This window comes from Hibiscus syriacus, unplaced genomic scaffold, assembly GCF_006381635.1.
Source record: "Hibiscus syriacus cultivar Baekdansim isolate YM2019G1 unplaced genomic scaffold, ASM638163v2 tig00113096_pilon, whole genome shotgun sequence".
Classification (NCBI taxonomy): Eukaryota; Viridiplantae; Streptophyta; class Magnoliopsida; order Malvales; family Malvaceae; genus Hibiscus; species Hibiscus syriacus.
In genome coordinates, this window is record NW_024063440.1 from 1,297,749 (window position 1) to 1,316,020 (window position 18,272).

Genomic DNA, 18,272 nt, shown 5'->3' on the forward strand with positions numbered 1-18,272 from the left:
ACGATTATGAAGGGCTGGTTAGTATATATCTAGTTCGTCTTTTCATTGAGATTAGGAGGGTTAGATAGAACACTTATCTATTTATCTTTCCACAAATTCATCTTCATCATCCCTTTACCTCCCACCTTCAAAAGGAGATCATCTTGTTTCTTTAATTATATAGTTTATGTTTGTTTTCTTTATCCTTTATTATCCTTGTTTTTTGTTCTAATCTTCTTGCCTTGATTACAGCTTCTATAAACCCTAAAAGAAACCCTAGTTTACAGTCAACCTTATTCCATCATCTATTTCGTTTCTACATCGAATCTAGAGTTTTCTAAGTTTGATTCTTCAACAATAGTAACGTTCTTTGTCAATTCACTGCCGTTTTCCTATCACTATTTTGATATTTTTTTTCCTTCAGGAATGTTAATTTCCAATACTTCACGTTTACTGTCAAAATGATAAAAATACAAACTGCAATATCCTGGTTGACAGGCCCCTAATCAAGATATATTATTTATCAGATAAAAATCTATACCGTGACTTGAAAAAGTTGCATGATTTTACATACACATATAGAATATATCATTTATAATAGACGAAAAGAACTGATAGATATAAAAAGAGCTGAGATTCTCGATCAATATAAATAGTGAACCGAGTGTTATTGACTGAGAATTGACTACTTTATTCATAATCTTTGTCTTTATTATTTAACATGGACAAAGAGGTGATAAACTTAACTAACATTACGAAATAGAGCTTCATTTTATTTATCATAAATTTCCCCATCAAGTTTGCTGGTCAACTTCAATCTCCTGAACTCCTCAATTGGCACAGTCCTATACAGTGCTTTGTTCGTCTGAACAAGATCTTGCAAAGGACCAATTTGTGTTCCCATTTTTTGATTGTGAAATGCTGCAATCGACAGCCTCTCTTTCTCATGATTAACCACAGCTCTATGCACTACGCTTTGTATCCTCCATTGCTCATAATCTGCATTTATATAACATCTTGGCTTAGAGGCATCAAGTCCAAGTCTATGTGTCTTGAAATATTTGTTAATTGTTATACCTCAAGCATGTCTCCGATATTGATGATGAATGCACCTGGAATGGGTTTAACAGGTACCCATTTCTCGTTCTCTTGAATTGTAATCCTTAAACTTCATTCACTTGAAGCAAGAGTGTTAAGGTTGATGCATCAGAGTGTGGAGATGCACCAAGAACCTTGCTTGCCTCTGCACATGGTGGATAATAGTTCATTTTTATCCCTTGTACTTCCTCCTCAAATAGCTTAAAACCATCTCAGGACCTGTCCCCAGGTTCTTAGAAATAAGATTCATGAGTTGAATCATAACCTTATGCAATTCCATTGAGTACTTCTCCAAGGTTGCCCTGTAAACACCTCAAGTTACGGGTACCCTATTACGGATATGAAGTTGAAGGATTCGTTTTACCTGAATGAAGGGGGATTGGTCGGCCAGAATCTCGTATTTCTTAAGGGCACAGGCAGGCCAATAAGGAAGAGCATGTCGCTCCAGTCAATCTTCTGTTCTTCTGATAAAACAAACACTTGGCCATAGCCTTCAATGTGATTCGGTATCTGCACAAGCCATCTTCTCCAAAGGCAAGTTGAAGAACTCTTGTGCGTCGGTCTTCATTTTCTCAACCACTTCATCTGCTAACCCATGATTGATTAACTGTTTCAACCATCAAATAAGTCCATTTAGGTAGTGGAAAAAGTTACTGTGCATTGAGAGTTTGATTAGATTAGTTACCTGGAAGAAAACCCCAGTGTTTGCAAGCGAAATGGAGTTTCTTCTGTTCATCTTCATCATGTAGCTTGCTCATGTCGATTACAGGAATCAGCAGGGATTCATCTGTGGAAAACCACCTCGGATTCAAGCTCTGGTCTAATGTATCTCGATGGGATGCTCTTGAGGTTCTTGGATGCAAGAGATTGGACTTCTCAACTGGTAAATAACCAAATTGCTCAAGCTGAACTGTGCTCTGCACCTTTACATCCATCGCTGTAAAGCTATCTCAAGTTCTCATATGAGAGAATTTGATTTCTCTTTATAATGGATTTTTTACTTAAATATCTCTTAAAAAAATTAATGAAATAAACAACACTCATTTGAGATTATTTTTTAGATAGATATGCTTTTATGACATGTAAGATAAAGGACACAGTCACGTGAAAAACATTATTAAAAGAATATATCTAAATATTAAAAAAATTATATCCAACTAATATGAGATTTAAAATTTCAGGAATCAAATATATTAATTAAAACTGTTTAAAAGTCAAATGTTAAATTTAAATAAATCAATCCTAAATTTATTTACTATTATCTTTTAAAATACCGATATCTAAATATCAAAAATTGCTTTCGACTCGAAAATCATTATTATTAAGAGACAAAACACTACTAACTGCTTTTGCCCTTTATATGAATTATTGAAACTATACAGTTATTATTATTATTTTCAAATCTTTGGAATTCTGTAATAGACACTGCAATTATTTGTACATCAAACAATTTCTATGGTACGGTGTTTTGTTTGTCATAAACAATATGGACTGATCTGAGTACCCTTTTCTGGATTGTGAAATCTTGTATTAACGAACTTTTTTATTCCCGTTAATTGAATTGATTTTTTTAAAATATTTTAATTGAATTGAACTAATTTTGATTATTTTCTCCGGTAAATCAAATTAACAAATTTTAAATAATATATTATATATTTAATATTTTGGTTAATTGGTCAGTTAATTTGGTTAAAATTGAAATTTAAACACCCTAAAACTAAATAATATATAAAATATTTAATAATTTCAGTTAGTTTAGTTAGTTTAAACTTAATTAACCGATAATCGAAATTTGAAAAATAGTAGTGTATACAAATCAAAACAACACATTTGCTCATCATTATTTATAATTTTGATAGATTCATATGATAATATGATAATACACGTTTAATTGCTATTTGTTTAATTATCACGTCAATAATTATGTTAATAGTTAACATGGTGGCTTGAATGAAATTTTTTAAACAATTTAGTGACCTAACTGATAAAATTCATAATTCAATGGTCAAAATAAAATTGAGCTAATAGTTAGTGACATTCAAAGGGTAGTTACCTTTAATTGATCAAATCCCAAATACACTAGATTTTTTATCTCAAAGCCCATTCTGCCTCCAATCACCGTCAATATCGGCAATTACCCCACACATCCGTCGGTAGACTCCATTATCGATCAATCCCTTGTCAACGTCAGTTCTGTTCCGGTCATTCTGATACTTTAGTCACACTCTCTGCTTCCAAAAGCGCACACCGAGGTCAAAGAAAAATCTTATTCGCCGAACGGAGTTAAGGAGTGGTCAAAGCAAGGGATCACAACGTTTCACTACCCAGATCTAAAAGAGTTTGATAATGCCCGATGAACGCTTTCCTTTCCTCGTAGCCAGAAGGTCTGCTAGGAGTTTTCCAAAAGCCAAGAAATGTAAGCCGGGTTTGTTCACTACCATGCAATATAATAGTTCAAAATTCAATGCATGAACGACGACACAGGCATGATTGGATAAGAGACGGCCAATGGTAAGTGGTCGACGATCGGTGGGTAAGCGACTAACAGGGATTTAGTGGTAGGGTCGGCGGACAATGGAGTCGTTGATGTTTTGTGATTAGGTATTTTATGGTTTTTTTTGTTTTTTTTAGATTTTAGTGAAAATTTATGTTTTTTAATAATAATTAATTATAATTTTTTTAAAGTAAAAGTTTTTAAAAATTTAAAAAAACGCTACACGTACTATTTATGAATAGTTGACAGATCCTTTAATAGTTATGACGGATCAGAAATAGTAATATAAAAAATGTTACACTTAAAAGGATGACAACAAGTCTTGTCGGGTTGAACTTTTGGTCCATCCGAACCCAACTCAAAAACTAAAGTTCTTCACCCACACTCGATCAGACCCGAGTTTTGGAGGACCCTCATCCGACTCAATATTTTAGGCTAAAACCCGATCTGACTTAAATTTATATATAATAGATAAAATAATAATTTAATTAAAAAATATAAAATATATTATTGTAATTATCTTTAAATATACAAAGGATAATTATAATATTATATTAGATTTAGTTGAATTTTTTCACCTTAAATCTGAATCCGACCCGAATACACCTAAAAAAAATTAAGTCGACCCAAATTTTCAAAACAAAAAACTGACTGGATCAGGTTGAGTTAGAACCCGACGAATTCGGATAAAAAAAATCCTTTAGTCACATAAAGTGAATAAAAAATATAATTTGTACACTTATTTTCTAACAATTCTATCTTTAAACAAGAATACTTTAATATTGCTTTAATTTATCACGTTTATTCTGATTTCACTCCATATACTTGTATTTTATTTGTGACTATTTAATTACATTTGATGAAATTGATTGTAATTTATTAATAATATTTTTTTAGAAAAAAAATGAAAATGTAACTTTAAATTGTTATAAATTATAAATGTTATTCTGATTTCACTCCATATACTTGTATTTTATTTGTGACTATTTAATTACATTGATGAAATTGATTGTAATTTAATAATATTTTTTAGAAAAAAAATGAAAATGAACTTTAAATTGTTATAAATTATAAATGACATATAGAGTAGCCCATAGTTATATAGGTAGAAAAATACTATTACTAGATTTTGACATTACAGATGAGATGATAAGAAAATTATATATAAATTCATCAGTTATTGTAGACACACTTTTCTTGACCGAAAGAACATATATATATTTATATATTATATATTACATATATATATTATATCAGTATTATTATTTTAAACTAATACATTTACATTTTTTTTGTGTAACAGGCCTTTACAACACAATAGGCCTTACAAATGGCCCGTCTTCAGCAGCCCAGAAGGCCCAGTACAGGTGGCCCAAGCCCCAAATCGGGTAGGGTTTCCAGAAACTCAAACATCTGCTGCCCCAGCTGCCAAGCGCCTTGACCGTTGAATCTAGATGTGATCCAACGATCCACAATAGGAGTCAGCTAGGGTTTCGTTTTTTTTTCATGAAGAGCGTCGTATCCCTTTCCTCACGAGTCCACACCGATTCTCACGCAGCAACCCCGACGAACATGGAGCCTCTCCAACAAACGTGCAAACAACAAACACAATATTAGTGTTCTACGCGAGATTAAACTCTAAAAAGAGCCAATAGTTTTGGCTATAAAATCATGTAATCAGAACATAGTAGAGGGATTATTTTTTTTTACACACTGTTTTACACAGAATTTTCACACAATTTCACACACACGAGATACACAAATATTACGAGAGGGTACACAAGAAAACACAGGAAAACTAGCAAATCTCTTAAATTTGAAAGAGAAATAAATAAAAGGTACGCTTTTACCTTTGTTTTTCGATTCGGTTCCCTTGCACTGCTTGCATGCCGTTATTGTTGAGTTTTTGAACCACCAAGAAAACCATTCGGCCGAGGAACGAAAGGGAGGCCCTTCGCTTTTTTTCAAAAAAAAATTTTAGATCTACGCTTTTTCTAATCGATTTTTGAAAAACAATCTTTGTTTTTAGAAAGGAATTTCAAAAAGCTTTTGAGATTTCAAAAAAAAATATATAAAAACACGAGTTTTGCCACCGATGAACGACGGCCGGCGCCGTTCAACGGCGACGGCGAGGCGGCGTAGGGTGGCGTTTTCTGGGTTCATGAAGAATCATGGCCCTGTTCTTCATTTCTAAAGAACAGGCGAGAGCGTTTAAGGATAAAGGGGAGGAGGCTTTTGTTTAAGAATGATGGTTTAGCAAATTTTTGCTTAATCCTTAAGACATATAGCTGACCCGTTTTAGACAGTGGCCCAACCCGCTCATCCTTCGGATCCACGTGTTTCCATCCAAGAGAGGGTAAATCACCCTTTCAGTCCCCCGGAGATACAATTTACTTGTTTTAGGCCCCAAATCGATATCAAGCCTGAATTATTCGCAAATTGACCTTTAAATTTTGCTTTCTTTTCAATTTGGTCCTTTTGTTTTTACCTTTTTCTAGTTTAATTTTGTTTGTTTATTTATTTATTTTAAATGCTTAGTTATTGTTATTATATATATTTTTTATTTAATTTTCTATTATTACTGTTCTCACTATTATTTTTTTATATATGCTTTTACTTTTTTTTGCATATTTATTATTAATTATCTATTTTCTTTTTATTTTTATTCTCTATTTTTTATCTTCCTTTTATTTGTTTTACTTATTTATTTGCATTATCATCTTATTTTTATTTAGTTGTTTGCTAGGTATATGTTAGTGCTATTATTTTTTTTCATTTTATTTATTTTATGTGTTCTATTCATTTTTATATTCACTTTATTTTTTATTACTTTCCTTATTTCATTTATATTACTTCCTTTATTATTTATTTATTTAATCTCTTCTAATACATTTCTCAATTTTTTTTAAAGGATATTTTCAAATCAATCAAGGGTAAGTAATTAGGATTGAAATTTACCTTTTAATTTAAATTTACAACTTTCTTAATTAAAGACAACTGGAAATTACGTAGTACCGAAAGGGCAGTTCAAGGGTGCTAACCCTTCCTTGACTGTAACCGACTCCCGAATCCGACACATCTCTGGCACGATGCAGATCATGTAAGAAATTAGGTATCCGATCAACCCATTTATTTTTAAATAAATGATCGGTGGCGACTCCAATCCACATTTATCACGTCGAAGCCCAATCCCGGGGCCCAACCGAAAGACGGTTGCGACAGCTTGGCGACTCCGCTGGGGACACAGGTAAGTGAGTCAGGCTAAGGTAATTTCCAGTTGTCTTTTTAATGAAAAGGGTAAGTTTGAACTTTAAGGTAACATTTCGATCCTTGTTACTTACTTTTGGTTATTTTTTCGAGTAAATAGTTGGACTGACCGTTTTCTAATGATTTCAGCTTTCCAAACTTTTTCATCCAAAGGCTCTATACCCGAGCTCCGAACCCTTTAAGTGGGGGTGAAAGCGACGCATTCGTGTGAATTTATTCACCGCATATGCCTAGCAAGTAGCCTTCGGGATTCATATACCTTATGTCTTCGTGTGAATTTATTCTCCGCATAGACATAAGGGAATGTGTCCCCTCGAGTTTAACTTAGTCCACACAAGCCTGTGATGGGTTTAGGACTAAGGGTCTGGTAAGCCAAAGGGGGCACCGGCAAAGAGGACTCGAGTACCGTTTGAGAACCTAAACCGGGAGACTTTTGAAGAAATAGAGCCTACCCCAAAACCACATTCCAAAACCTAGGACATTGTTTACCTAACCATGTTTTTGCCCCTATGTTTTTTTCCTTGCCATTTTTTTTTCTTCTTTTTTTTTCATTTATTTATTTATTTCTACTTTTACTAACTTTTTTCCTTTGTGTTTGTTATTTAGCATTTGCACCATAACAAGAGGCTATTGATCCCTAAAAAGACGTTCATTACGCACAAAATAATCTGAATTAATGGATAAAGGTGTTGTAATACAAGAGATTAAAAACCCCGAGGTACGACTATGGTCCGAGAAGACTCAGAAGGAAAAGGGAGACAGTCTTCAAAGCAGCTATGTGTCAGAGCTGGTTAGCTACGCCTCGATCAGCCTAAAGCAGAATGACGTGCAAGAGCTTCGGGATATCTGGGACGGTTGGAAGAATGAGGTGAAACAGAAGTTCAGCCAACGGTACGGTGATGTTGCACTTTTGCTTTATGTTAAGACTGATGAGCCCCTAATCAGAGCCTTGGTTCAATTCTGGAACCCGGAATACAATTGCTTCACCTTTAACCGGGAAGAGTTGGTTTCCACCATAGAAGAGTACACTACACTGCTGCATTGTGAAAATATCAAACTCGAGCGGGCCTACCTTAAGCACATTAAAAGTCAACCTTTCAAAAATGCACTAGCTAAGGTTGCGGAGTTGATAAAAATTGGGAAACTGACCGAGTTCGATGTAAGGGTAATGGAGAAGGAATCGCTTGGCTTCATATCAAGCAACTAATGAAGCATCATCCCGATGAGTGGAAGACAATAGACCTGTTTGCATTAGGTCTGTATGGTCTAATTATATTCCCAAAGACCTTGGGATACATCGATGCCACCGTAGTGGAGCTATTCGAACAACTCTCGAGAAGAGTCAATCCAGCACCGACCATCTTAGCCGAGACCTTCCGATCTCTCAATCATTGTAGAAGAACTGGCAGAGGAAGGTCCACTGGGTGTGTTCAGCTCCTTCAAGTCTGGATTCACAGCCACTTCTGGAAGACTAACGGGGTTGCCTACCGCCGTTTCAGCACCACATATTCACCTCTAGGTGAATTTATCACCAGGAAATGGCATGAAGGCGCCTCAAAGGAAAAATGGATGAAGGTTTTTACACATCTTCAGGACCGGGATATTGTCTGGAGAGCCCCCTGGTTATTCCTCAGTGACGTTCTTTTCCGATGTGGGGACTCCGACACTATGACCTTACTGGACTTTGGGGTACAGTTGGGTATGCTCCATTGTCACTTAGACAGTATGTGGCACGTCAGTTTGTCCCAACACATACGGACTAGCTAGGTCAGAGTTTGAGTATCACGGTGACAGCTATAAGAATGATCAAAGAAGTAGCTGATTCATGGAGGAAATTATTCCGGATGGATGTTGTAGCTGCCAGAAGCATGCTTACTCCTGATTATGTGGAGTGGCGAAGGTTAAGGAAAAATGACAATATTCCGATGCCAGACTATGAAGACACTCGTACCATAGAGGAACATCTCAAGCATGTCCCTTCTGAACTCGAGATAGCCAAGACCGAGTTTGAAGCTATGAATAATGAGCTAAAGCAGGATAAGGGAACTTGAAGCTGAACGTTATCAGTGAATCTGATGCTGACTCTCAGAAAGATCGGGCAGATAAACTGGAAAGAGAACAAAAAAGAGTCTGTTTTGAGTTCGAAGACTTGAGAAAGAGGTATCAAGATAAGGTCAAGGATAACGCCAAATTGAAGGTAACCTCTGAATACTGGAAAGACGAAGCTCATAGCCTGAAAAGGAAGTTTGAGGGGCCTGATGAGAAAGCTTGGAAGGAACAGATGAAGACTGCCCAAAGACGCTTGGCAGATAGTCAATATCAGAACCAGCGCTTGAGAGTTCGGGTAGTTGACTTAGAAAAACAACATGAGAAAGATGGCAAGACAATAGCTGAGTTAGAAGCTATTGTAGATGGGTTCAAGAGGCAAGAAAACGAGCTTCAGATGGTGCCCTTCGACGGAGGATTACAATGGCGTTTCCGTTGGGAACAAGCACAGCGAAGGGTGAGGGCCCGAGATGCAACCATCCGAGATTTCCTGGATCAAGTGCAAAAAGCAGCTTGTCATCTTCACGGCCTAGCAAGGGAAGCTGGTGTGGTTCGACAAGGCATTCAACCAGTGACAGATGAAGGCAGAAGACTTGTTAACCTACTGGAAGTTGTTCGGGGTCTAGAGGATTTAGTCTGAATGTACCTTTAATTTGTTTTTATGTCTCTTAAAAGATAAAACATTTTTGTCTGAATAAGGGTTATTTATAATAATGAACACTTTTCTGGATCAATGCCTCCAATTGCATACATCATGCATTGCATTTCTTGCATTTTATATTTCATGTCTGTTTATTTCATATTTTCCATGTTTTTACATTCGTATTAACTAACAGAACATGTCTCAGACACCAAGCTTACCACCGCAAGCATAGATACATCACCCTCACAACACTCAAAGAAAAACAAATGGATGTCAGAATGGAAAAACTCAAGGAGAACATGGCAAGACTTCAAAAGGAATTGGAGGACAAGATGGCTCAGAACAGTCAACGTACCATGGAGTCCATAAAGAAAAGCACGGAGTCCCTAGTCGACCAGATCGTGGCTAAGTTATCTAGTTTACAACAACAGACAAGTGCATCCGGAGAAGCTGCCTCTGAGGGGATAACCATACCACCGACCCCACAAGTGGTTGTCTCATCCGGGACCTTACCCGGACTGCAAGGTGATTCATCTGCCGCTAGAGGGAAAGCTGTATCAGCGGCAAATTTGCAGACTTCTGCGGCAAAGCCTGACACTCATCTGGACGACTGCCCTATCCCGGATTTTGACGATGAGGATAAGGCGAAGATGAAGAAAGATCAGGATGTTAGAAGACAAATGAAGATAGTCCAGGGAGACCATGATTATTATGGTATTGATGCAATGGAACTAAGCTTGGTCCCCGATTTGGTGCTTCCACCAAAATTTAAGGTTCCTGAGTTTGAGAAGTTTGACGGGAACAGCTGCCCTTCGGCCCATATCACTATGTTCTATCGGAAGATGACAGGGTACGGAGGAAATGACCAACTCCTGATCCATTGCTTTCAGGAGAGCCTATTCGGTTCAGCTACTCGGTGGTACAACCAGCTTAGCCGGATTCATATCAAGACGTGGAAAGACTTAGCCAAGTCTTTCTTGGAGCAGTATAAGCATATCAACGATATGAGACCAGACCGGGTCATGTTACAAAGCCTAGAGAAGAAACACAATGAGAGTTTCCGACAGTACGCACAGAGATGGAGGGATTTATCTGTGCAAGTTCATCCACCCTTGGATGAAAAGGAAGCAAGAAAGCTGTTTGTACAGACCTTGAAGGCACCTTACTTCGGGCACTTGGTAGCAATCACATCGGGAAGTTTCTCAGATTTAGTCATGGCCGGTGAAATGATCGAGTTGGCCATTAAACAAGGAAAGATTGAGGGAGGGGACTCCAGTAAAAAAAACTCCCATGAAAAATAAAGAGCGAGAGATCAACAATGTAAACACCTACAACGTCAACAAGGGGGTTACGATCTCAAGCTCAAGTTCCACAGCAGCTGTACCATCCGGTACTTCTAGACAGAACCAGAGAGAACCAAGAAGGGAAAGGGAAAGGGAGCAGTTCGAACCCATTCCCATGACATATAAAGAATTATACCAACAGCTCTTCGACACTCATGTAGTGTCGCCTTATCCTATGAATCCAATAAATCCCCCTTACCCGAAATGGTATGACGAGAGCGCTCACTGCGAATACCATGGCGGTGTGCAGGGGCATTCGATTGAAAGTTGTCTCGCATTCAAGAGACTTGTGCAACGAATGCGGAACAAGAATTGGATTACTTTCAACTCCAGAACACCAAACGTCGCCCAAAATCCCTTGCCCAATCATCAAGAGACAGAAATCAATGCTGTTACTATCGAAGGGGGCAGGAGGATTAAATCGAATGCTTCATAAATCAAATCTCCTTTGGATTGGGTATGGAGCCAAATGGTGAAGGCATGGCTTCTTGCACCATATCCAGATACGACAGAAAATGAAGATGGTAACCATTGTTGTTACCACAACCAAGAAGGGCATAAAGTGCAAGATTGCCCAGAGTTCAGATTGTTAGTCCAGCTCATGATGGACCAGAAAGAGCTGGAGTTTTACGAAGAAATTCAAGATTCTTTGGAAGCAGATGTTTGTGCCACCGGAGAATCATCAGACAGAAGATTTGGTAGGGGTAGTCCTTTGATAATTACCCCTAAGGCAAGCATGACAGTAACAACACCAGCCAAGGTGGTAATCTCGGCACCTCGGCCTTTTCAATATAAGGACAATCGGCAAGTGCCATGGAAGTACGAATGTCAGGTGAGTACTTCCGGATGATGTAATAGCAAAGTGGGGCAAAGGCCACTTGAGCCGTTCAAAGAAGATGTGCTAGTTGTCAATGAACCTATAAAGGAGGAAGAAGCTAAAGAGTTCCTCAAGATCTTGAAGCACAGTGAGTACAACATTGTAGAACAGCTCCGTAACTTACCTACACGTACTTCAATGCTAGCACTATTTTTAAGCTCGGAAGCACACCGAGAAGCGCTGTTGAATGTCCTTAATCAAACGTTCGTGCCACAAGACATACCAGTCAGCAAGATGGATCGACTGGTGAATAAATATTCAAGCTGATAATCTCATCTCGTTTTCAGATGATGAGATTCCATCAGGAGGAAGAGGCCGAACAAAGGCGTTACATATTACTACCTACTGTAAGGGGCACGCTTTACCAAGTGTCTTAATCGATAATGGTTCGACCCTGAACGTGATGCCTTTGGTTACATTGAAGAGGCTACCAATAGATACCTCTCATATGAGAGCTTGTAAGAATGTGGTCCGAGCATTTGATGGGACCAAAAGAGAGGCAATCGGAAAGATCGAGGTACCATTGACCATCGGACCAGCCACCTATGATGTTGAGTTCCTTGAGATGGATATCATGCCGTCCTATAGCTGTCTTTTGGGAAGGCCATGGATTCATCAAGCCGGTGCAGTACCCTCCACGTTGCACCAAAAAGTTAAATTTGTTATTGACGGGGCCTTAGTAATTGTCAATGCTGAGGAAGATATCGTGGCAAGCGTGACCACGGAGGCTCCATACATCGAAGTAGATGAGGAAGCGGTAGAATGTTCGTTCCGCTCCTTGGAGTTTGTGAATTCCACATTCGTGGCAGAAGGAAAGAAGATTCCAAGACCCCGACTCTCCAAATGCACAAAGATGGAGATCAAGCAAACCTTGGGCCGAGGCGCCAGGACTGGAAGAGGTTTTGGGAAATATTTGCAAGGAGGATTAATCATGTCCTTCCGATTTCAAAATTAGACCCGTTTGGGCTCGTTTCCAACCCAGTTATCATGAAAAGAGAAAGGAGATCCAAAAGAATCGAGAGAGAAGATTGGCCAGATTGACTGGAAACAAACTCCAATGTAAGCCTATGACATTCCCGCCTCTTTTCAGAACATTCAAGTCAGGTGGTTATGTGTTTGAGACCACCATATCCGAGTTAGAAACGGCTTTGGAAGATTTGAACATCAATGCTGTGACCACAGAAGATGTTGACAACGGAGATAGATCCGAGATATGCCCTCTGCCACCCGGGTTCGTGCCTAGCAGTTGGTTGGTGGAAGAACTACCTGTGGTTTACAAGATTCTTTCAGAGTAATATTTGAACTATCCCTATTTGCCTATACCCGGGGCAATAGGTGATCTTTTGTAAGGGTAAATAAACATTTTGTTTAAGTTTAATAAAAGATGCATTTTTCTTTTTTCAGGGCAAACAAATTTTTCTTTTATTTTTGAATTCATTGTCTATTTCCTTCATTCCAGTACTTCATTTCCAATTACCCTCGAAGTTAATTCTTGACTGTTTCGTGTGGGATATTATCCTCTCACACATGCACATTCTTTTTCTTTCAGGTCCACAGATAATGATAATATAGACACTGATGATCCTGATCAGGAAGTGGATTTTGAATCAACCATTTGTCTTAGGGAATTTGATGAATGCGATAATGAAGGGGAGTGCAACTTGCCTACTGAATTGTTGAGGATGATAGAAAGAGAAGAAAAGCAAATACTACCACATGAGGAGTCGATCGAAATCTTAAATTTGGGTACTGAAGAAGATCGAAATGAGGTTAAAATCGGCACAACTCTTTCGACTGAAGCAAGACAAAACCTGGTAGTCTTACTTCAGGAGTACATATATGTGTTCGCTTGGTCGTATCAAGACATGCCGGGACTAGACACAGATATGGTGGTTCACAAACTGCCAATCAAATCAGAATTCAAACCTGTGCAGCAAAAACTAAGAAGAATGCGACCAGAAATGCTCCTTAAGATCAAGGAAGAAGTCAAGAAGCAATTTGATGCCGGTTTTCTTCAAGTAGCCAATACCCGGAGTGGTGGCCATATAGTGCCTGTACCGAAGAAGGACGGGAAAGTACGCATGTGTGTCGATTACCGGGACCTTAACAAGGCAAGTCCCAAGGACAACTTTCCTCTGCCACACATAGACACTCTGGTGGACAATACAGCCGGGAACGCCTACTTTTCATTCATGGATGGATTTTCGGGGTACAATCAGATCAAGATGCATCCCGAAGACATGGAGAAGACCACTTTCGTCACAATGTGGGGAACTTTCTGTTATAAAGTGATGCCTTTCGGATTAAAGAATGCTGGGGCAACATATCAGAGAGCTATGGTGACCCTATTCCATGACATGATACACAAAGAAATCGAGGTTTATGTCGACGACATGATTGTCAAGGCACAGACTGAGAATGAACATATCGAGAATTTGAGAAAGCTCTTCCAGAGATTGAGGAAATTCCAGTTACGGCTGAACCCTAGCAAGTGTACCTTCGGGTGACATCCGGGAGGCTATTAGGCTTTGTCAGCAGAAAAGGCATTGAGGTTGATTCAGATAAAGTCAGGCTATCCAGAGTCTATCTCCACCACGAACACAAAGGAGTCCGAGGTTTTTTAGGAAGATTGAATTACATAGCTCGGTTTATATCTCAGTTAACCGACAAGTGTGATCCAATCTTTCGCCTTCTTCGAAAAAACAGCCCTGGAGCATGGGATGAAAACTGTCAGATTGCATTCGAGAAGGTAAAAGAGTACTTATCTCACACTCCTATCCTGATGTCCCCTATCCCAGGCAAACCTCTGTTCTTGTATCTCTCCATATTCGAGAACTCCATGGGGTGTGTCCTGGGTCAACATGACGAGTCCGGGAAGAAGGAAAGAGCCATCTATTATCTAAGCAAGAAATTCACCGATGCGATCCGATATCCTCCTATTGAGAAGGTTTGTTGTGCTCTGGTCTGGGCTACAAAAAGACTCCGGCAATACATGCTGTATCACACTACTTGGCTGATTTCCAAGTTGGATCCATTAAAATACATGATAGGTGTACCTGCTCTATCCGGAAGGTTAGCCCGATGGCAGATGCTTTTGTCTGAATTCGACATCGAATATGTGAGCCAAAAAGCGGTAAAAGGCAGTGCCATATCCGATTTTTTGGCAAGCAGAACTGATGAGAGCTATGAGCCGCTGGACTTTGATTTCCCAGATGAAGACTTAATGACCATATCTTTAGAAGAAGCAAGCATTTCAGGGGACAGTTCCTGGAGAATGCATTTTGATGGGGCATCAAATGCACTAGGACATGGCATCGGGGCAATCCTAATCTCCCCAGAAGGGAATCACTAACCATTTACCAGCAGACTGAACTTCGATTGCACCAATAACATGGCAGAATATGAAGCCTGTGTCTTGGGAATTCGGGCTGCACTGGGGCAGAATATAAAGACTTTACGGGTATGGAGACTCAGCCTTAGTAATCTATCAGCCCGAGGAGAGTGGGAAACCAAGGATACAAAGCTGTTAGAGTACCGAAAACTAGTGTTGGATCTGCTCGAAGAGTTCGACGAAGTCACCTTCCGCTACGTGCCTAGAGAAGAAAATCAAATGGCTGACGCTTTAGCTACCTTGGCAGCCACATTCAAGGCTGGCGGGGAGTCTGAAATGATGCCAATTAACATGCAGTCATATGAGTACCCGGCTCATTGTTACCAAATTGAAGAAGTGAAAGACACTAAGCCTTGGTACTACGACATTCTGCAGTATATCAAACGGGAGTTATCCAGAAAAAACCACTGAAATCGAGAAGAGAACCTTAGAAGGTTGGCAGCTGGATACGTCCTTGACAGAGAGGTTTTATACAAGAAAAGCCATAACCAAGTTCTGTTAAGGTGCGTCGAGCTGAGGAGGCAAAATGATAGTGGAAGAAGTACATGATGGAGTTTGTGGAGCACATGCAAATGAGCAATGATGTCAAGACAAATAATGAGATGCGGATATTTTGGTCCACACTGGAAAGCGATTGCATTAACTATGCTAGGAGATGTCATAAATGTCAGATTATGGAGACAAGATAATGTTCCACCATCCCTTCATAATGACGTCACCATGGCCTTTCTCTATGTGGGGCATGGACGTTTATCGGGCAAATCCATCCGAAGGCTTCGAATGGTCACCGTTTCATTCTCGTAGCAATTGACTATTTCACGAAATGGGTAGAGGCTGCGTCATACGCCAGTGTCACTCAATCCACTATTTACAAGTTTCTGAATATGGTCTACCTGAAAGGATTATCACCGATAACGCAACCAACTTGAACAACAAGATGATGAGTGCTGCTTGCGAATAGTTCAACATAAAATATCACAATTCCACTACTTACAGACCAAAGATGAACGGAGCAGTAGAAGCAGCAAACAAAAATATTAAGAAGATAGTGGAGAAAACGACTGAAACTTACAAAGACTGGCATGAGAAGTTGCTTTTTGCTTTGTTTGCTTATCGAACCTCGGTACGAACTTCGACTGGGGCAACTCCATTTTCACTAGCCTATGGAATGGAGGCGGTGCTACCCATTGAAGTCGAGATTCCGTCTCTCAGGGTCTTGTCAGAAGTCAAACTGGATGATGCAGAGTGGGCACAATCCAGATATGATCAGCTTAATCTGATAGATGAAAAAAGACTGAAAGCCATTCATCATGGTCAAATCTATCAGAAACGAATGATCCAAGCACATGACAAAAAGGTGCGCCCAAGAATATTCCACGAGGGAGATCTGGTGCTAAAAAGAATTTGGCCAGTCCAGAAAGATTTCCGAGGAAAATGGACGCCAATTTGGGAAGGACCTTATGTCGTGAAAAAGGCTTTCTCCGGAATACTTCGCTTAGGATGAAAACCCGAGAGTGCGTCCTAAGTTGGAAAAAAAATGTTTAGGGTGAAAACCCGAAAGGGCGCCCTAAATTGAGAAAAGAAAAAGAAAAAGATGAAAAAGAGAATAAAAGAAGAGAAAATAAGGTGGGTTCAAGATGAAAACCCGAAAAGGGCGTCTTGCAACCAAGGATGAGTCCAAGTTGAAAACCCGGAAAGGGCGATTTGGGTATTAACAGTGGAAACATCCCGGCACATAAATCTTCTACGAACTCAACAAATCGGAGAAATGTTGCACTCTCCCAAACGTTATCGCATTTTCAAAAATCCTTTGGCAAAGGCTGCATTCAAGGTCACCAAATGACTTTTCAGCTCAGAAGTGCCCACATTATCGATATCTAAGACGTTCATTTACACATCATCGTGTATTCGTTTTCGAGAATGTTTGCCATGTATTATTTGTCATTCTCCTCCCTTATGAATAAAGACCATCTTTCCTCTAATTCCTTTTGAGCATCTTGAATTAGATTTAAACCTAATGATTTATTTATTTTTTATGAAAGATAATCGCATATTACGGTACAAAGATTCATTGAAAAGTACAGGTACCCAAAAGCCGATCAAGGCTCATGCACATACTTGAGATAGTTGAGGAGTATCTCCCAAATTAAAAAAAAAAAATAGAATGTGCACATCAGATTTAAACATTTGAAGAATTCAAGATCAGAGATCGGAACCTCAAGCTTTCAAAATCAAGAGTCAACAACGACAGGCCACCGGAGATCAAGATTTCTCTCCAGAGCCCAGAATAACATATGTTGCCTATACATTTTAGGCATACCTATAAGCATGACATCCTTAACATCGCATATATGCATATCTTTGCAGGTTTTACCCAGAGTCAGTTTCAACTTCACAACAAAGGATATTGGACTCCAGACAACGCAAGTTCAACTTCACGACGAAGGGACCGCTGGTTGTCAACAAACATTTCTTAAATTCGGAGCCAATTTCAACTTCACAACGAAGGATATTGGACTCCAGACAACGCAAGTTCAACTTCACGACGAGGGACCGCTGGTTGTCAACAAACATTCTCAAATTCAGAGCCAGTTTCAACTTCACACGAAGGATATTGGACTCCAGACAACGCAAGTTCAACTTCACGACGAAGGGACCGCTGGTTGTCAACAAACATTTCTCAAATTCAGAGCCAATTTCAACTTCACAGTGAAGGATATTGGACTCCAGACAACGCAAGTTCAACTTCACGACAAAGGGACCGCTGGTTGTCAACAAACATTTCTCAAATTCAGAGCCAATTTCAACTTCACAGCGAAAGATATTGGCCTCGAAACAGCACAACTTACATTGGATTTCAACTTCACGACGAAGGATATCCAATTACAAGGCTCAACTTCACAAACAGATTGACCCAACTTCACGACGAAGGAGTCATCTGTAACACAACAACACCGAAGTCTTCAAGTCGAGTTTCAGCTTCACAACGAAGTATCTTTGGCTAGAAGACAATCCATGAGCTACCTCCAGTACTCTGAGTTCGATTTCAACTTCACGACGAAGGATTCAGGCTCATAATTTTCCAGTTTTAACTCAACCTCATGACGAGGGGGTCATCTCGTGATTCATATTGA

The 18,272-nt window shown here is 39.1% G+C and overlaps 1 pseudogene; it reads right to left on the minus strand.

Moving 5' to 3' along the window:
- Positions 1-698: 698 nt before the first annotated feature.
- LOC120185263 lies at positions 699-1,862 on the minus strand (annotated as a pseudogene).
- Positions 1,863-18,272: the final 16,410 nt, after the last annotated feature.